A 5,136-nucleotide genomic window follows, 5' to 3' on the forward strand; every position below is an offset into this window, starting at 1 on the left:
AGCAACATGGCGTAGTGGATAGAGCACAGGCCTGGGAGTCGGAGGACATGGGTTGTAATCCCAGCTTCGCCATTTGTCTGCTGTGTGATCTTGGGCAAGTCACTTCACTTCTCTGTGCCTCAGTTACCTCATCTGTCAAATGGGGATTGAAACTGTGAGCCCCAAGTGGGAGAGGGACTGTGTCCAACCCGATTTGTTTGAATCCACTACAGAGCTTAGTACAGTGCCTGGCACCTAGTAAACACTTAACAAACACCATAGTTATTATTATTATTATCTGCTCTCCTATACTAGATGGTGGTCATCCTTTTCAAAAGAGATAAATCCTTTGAAGTGCTGGTCAGGTGTTGCAGGGATGAAAACCAGCACTACTTGCTGGCTCTTTGATTTCAAGATCTTCAAAACAGTCCTGGCCTCATCAGCTAACAGCATCTTAGTCCAAATGATTATTCAATATAGAGAGTATTTAAATAATATAGCATTGCCCAGTGGAACACTGTGGGCAGGAATTTTGTCTGCAGCTCTGCTGAGCAAAACTTGTAATTGTAGTAATAGTATTTTTTAAGTACTTACTGGGTGCTGGTAAAGAATACACAGACGGAAATTATAGTCTCCCAACCACTTAGTACAGTGCTCTGCACAAAGTAAGAACTCAACAAATACCATAGATTGACTGACTGACTCCTACCCTCCTTGATTTAAGCCTCATTTGGTAAAAAGACTATATTCAACTGGATTTATCTTGTATATCACAGTGCTTGATACATAGTAAACTCTTAAAACAAATTCCACAATTACTATTGTTATTATTACTATTATTTTCATAATCATTATTATTTTAGCAGTCGGGCACATAGTTTGGGTTTCCTGCTCTGATTGGACTGTTCAGTTACCACAGACGTCACAGTTACCTTCATTATCCAAAAATCTAATTCTGCCACCTGTTTAGTTCGAATGACACTGTGCAATACATTGCTTTTTCCATTGCTGAATGCTTCGGAGATACACCAAGAGATAGATGAGCAGTCCAATACTCAGCACCACCAATTCAGACAGGAACAAAAACATTCTTCAGATCTCACTGTCTCACCATGAGATCAGAAGGTGCTACTACCTAGATGTTGCAAACATCCAAGATGTCTTTCACTTAGTTCTGACTGTGTACTAGGCTGCGAAAACCCTGAATTTCTGCTCCACTAACCGCGTTCCCCTATTGATTTATATTCCTACACACACACACACACACACACACACACACACACATATAAATATACACGTCTATATACGTATATATAAACGTATATATATATAGGTGGTCCCTTCTCCCCATTTATATTTTTAGGCTGTGAGTCCTCCAAGTCTCTTCCCACCTAGACCCTCTATTAGGGTTGCACCTGGAAAGTGTCCAGTACTCTACCAGTCTGTGCTATGGGAGGGAGAGCCAAGCAGAGGCCCATTCATTCCATTCCTAGCTTGGGCAGTAGCTAGCAAATGGAAGGCAATCTGCTACAAATCAAAACTCACCTATGCTGGGCAGCAGTGGCATGAGAGAGAGTCGAGGGCGGAGACTCAAGTTCACTCTGCGAAAGAAGACCATGGTAAACCACTCCGTATTTTTACCAAGAAAATTTTACGGATCCACTACCAAAACGATTGCAGGTAGAGGTGGGGCATTCTGTGTGTGTGTCTATGGATTCGCTATGGGTGGAAACAACTCGACAGCATAAGACAAGAGTCCTCCAAGAGAAAGGCAGCGTGTCTAAATCCCACATGTGCATTCTTTCCTAGAGTTTAGTAGAATGTTTTGTGCACAGTAAGCTCGTGATAAATACTATTACTACTTATACTATTTAAAGGCATTTTCATTCAATCACATTTATTAAGCGCTTACTGTGTACCGAGTACTGGACTAAGCCCTGGGAAAGTTCAAAACAACAGTAAATGGTGACATTCCCAGCTCACAACAAACTCACAGTCTAGAGGACTGTGAGCATATTATATGGCGATCACAAGCTGATGCTTAACTCAGTCACTGAGCAAAAGGCCACTACTGTTGGCTTTCTAGTTTCATGCGGCCCAATGATTTTACTCTTTCTTGGCACCGATTCAGAGTTAGCTGCCTATTATTTAGGTGACTGATTTGGCTAAGTTGCATAACGAGAATCTTTGGTTATGTTTGACTATTGCCTGGTGTAGTTTGTTCTGGGACCTCGGTCTTCAGGCTTATTATAGCGATCCACACTCTGAAAAGAGTTTGTAATTATGTTTCGCTGCATGCATTGTGTGGGTGTGTGCACAGAGCACTCCTTGAGGCACAGCAATTCCTTGAGGACCGTCTCAAGGGCTTTTGAGGATACTCTTAGCCTGTTCAGTTGGAAGAGTTTCCAGGAGCATCAAGAGAGTGCTACAATATCAGCTCTGGGACTTTTGCTCATCCTCTAGGAAAGCTGCACAAGAAAGGGTTGATTAAGTCTGACGCTCTCACATAATTACACTTTATTTATAATCAGAATCATAAACTCTCTGAGAACAGGGAAGACCATTTCTATCCATTTTGGTGCAAGGGACTAAGGCCCTGACCAAGTGTCCCTGGTTGCTTATGTAAGCACTACCACACCACTGAGCCCTTATGTGTTCAGTGCTAAGTGGAGTTTTACTGAGGGAAATAATGTCTTCCTCCCTATGCACAGGCCTCATTTTTGCTGGATGAACACATTCTGCTCCTTGTCTCCTCTTCAGACACCTTCCAGCCAACCTTGAAGCCTGCGTCACGTGACTGTACCTAATGAGAACATAACAAAAGATATTTCCCAGATTTGCCATATTGCTGGAGGAAATGGGGGTCTATTTTTCAAAAGTACCCCAAGGGATTGATCATTTTTCCTTTAGATGGGAGATTTCATCATGAGATTCCATCATTACTTCAAGCAATTACTAGGGTACTACATTCCTCAAAGCTGCTCAGAAATACTGGTCTTAGTGGGTCAAATACGGCAGCTTCACTTCTGAACTGACAAGTCCATGAAAAAGCTTTAGGGCCTTCAAATAGTCGAATTTACCCTGTAGCTTCCAGCATCTAATGCTTTTGCAAGATTAGTAAATGGACATCAGAGGTTTTGGTGGTGTTCACAGTAGTTTTGCTTTGTCTGGTGCACAGCAAAGATATGTCCCTTAAAGCCACATATTACCAGTGAATAAATAAAACCCCAGATTAAGGAAAACTCTCACTAATAATTAATAATCACAATTATGTATTTGCTAAGTACTAACTACACGCCAGGCACTATACTAAGCACTGGGGTGAATACAAGCGAATAGGGTTGAACTCAATCGCTGTCCCACATGGGGCTCACAGTTTTGATCTCCATTGTACAAATGAGGTAAGTGAGGCAAAGAGAAGTGAAACGACTTGTCCAAGGTCAAACAGCAGGCAAGTAGCAGAACCAGGATTAGACCGCACGACCATCTGACTCCCAGGCCAGTGCTCTATCCACTAGTCCATGTTGCTTTACTCACAGTGTCTGATGCCGCATGCCGGGACACATGCATGGAAATTGTTTCCTCTGACACCACAGGGTGTTCTTTCTAAACAAGTTCACCCAATCAGACGAACATTCCTAATTCTCTAATGACATTCTTGTCGAAATGCGTAGAGAAAACGTGTTTGGGTAGAACTTAGCATAATTAAAATTTGGAGTCTAAATTTAATAAAGCGCTCCTCATTTACTCAAACAAAACCTGTCATAGAGACTAAAATATTGTATTTCGTGCAGAATGGAGAGGTTACTAAAACTCAGAGTGGCAACTAAGTGGTAAAGACTGTGATAAGACCATAGGTACAAATTTTTATGTCTGTCCCCCACAAGGTGCAAAATTATATTGCAGCCACTACCTGTTAATAATAATGATGACAAGCCTGTTGGAATTCAAAAGATGTTGCAGACAATTCCATTAATTCTGACAATTTCTTTTTGTGGCAGAGAGATGGGCATTAATTATTCCCAATTTTTAGATGGAAAACTAAGCTACAAGGTGGATGGATCAGAGAAAGATCCCATGTGCCCTGACTTAAGTATCTCAAGCCCCATTTTTTGGTTGAATTAGTCCTCAGAAACGGCACAAAATAGAGAATTAGGATGATCCCTCCTCCGGTCAGGCTTTGACGCGTGATCTTCTAGAGTATATGCTTGCCAAGAAAATCACTCATATTAATTTTATTGCCCCCAATAGTTCAGTTCCTGCTCCCCTTCCTTGTTTTCTTTGAGGGGAAGTATTAATGCCTGTTGTGCTTCTGTTTCTATTTAAACATCACCATTTAACAAAAACACATGGTACCAAGCTTAGTAGTTAAAACTACTGAAGGATTAAAATTAATTTTTGAAATATTCATCAACGTTTCCTCTAGAATGATGAAATTAAAGACTTCTTAGGAATAGCTTGATGCTATACAGGACGAAGCCTCCGCCTCACACCAAACAGACTCATTACTGGCCCCCCCATACACACACACACTCCCAATATAATCAGGCCAGAATAGTACTAATATGAATCACATCCTTCACTGAATCACAAATATCGCTATTAGCCAAGAGCAGACAGCTGTGAGCAGAGAACTAGAGAGTAAATGGATTTATGCTTGAGGGGCTATTGCTAACTACTTTCTTCCTCACCCATCCTGAGTCCTCAGAGCCACTATACCTTGATCTCAGACCCCCCTCTCTGTGGGATTTCAGTTTTAAAAGCTCCTAAGCAGCTCAAGCAATTGCAGTCACAGTTTTCTGCCCTACCTCCTTTTGTTATTCCTTCCTCCAGAGTGAATCTTTTTCTTCTCTTATCTCCACTTCTCTTCTCTGCCTTTACTTCCACTGTTTTCCTCTCACCCTGAATGTACCTACCCCTTTCTTGAGTGTCACTGCAATTTCTACTTCTCTTCCTTCTCTCTGGCCTAGTCTTTTATCTTTTTGATAGGGATAGGATTCTTTATCTATGGGAAATGGACCCATCAATTGACACTGGAGCATCTGTAAAGTCTGTTACTATTCAGAATGTACCCTCAAATATTTGCTGACATAGAACTGCTTCCCCTAGACTGCAAGATCCTGGAGGGCAGGGATTGTGTCTATGAATCCTATTGTT

At 41.5% G+C, this 5,136-nt stretch overlaps 1 non-coding gene across 1 annotated transcript; it reads left to right on the forward strand.

The window, feature by feature from the left end:
* Positions 1-1,374: 1,374 nt before the first annotated feature.
* LOC114811436 lies at positions 1,375-1,514 on the forward strand. Its single transcript, XR_003759139.1, has one exon. It is a non-coding gene; the product is annotated as a small nucleolar RNA SNORA7 (small nucleolar RNA).
* The last annotated feature ends 3,622 nt before the right edge of the window (positions 1,515-5,136 follow it).

This window comes from Ornithorhynchus anatinus, chromosome 4 (genome assembly GCF_004115215.2).
Source record: "Ornithorhynchus anatinus isolate Pmale09 chromosome 4, mOrnAna1.pri.v4, whole genome shotgun sequence".
Taxonomy (NCBI): domain Eukaryota; kingdom Metazoa; phylum Chordata; class Mammalia; order Monotremata; family Ornithorhynchidae; genus Ornithorhynchus; species Ornithorhynchus anatinus.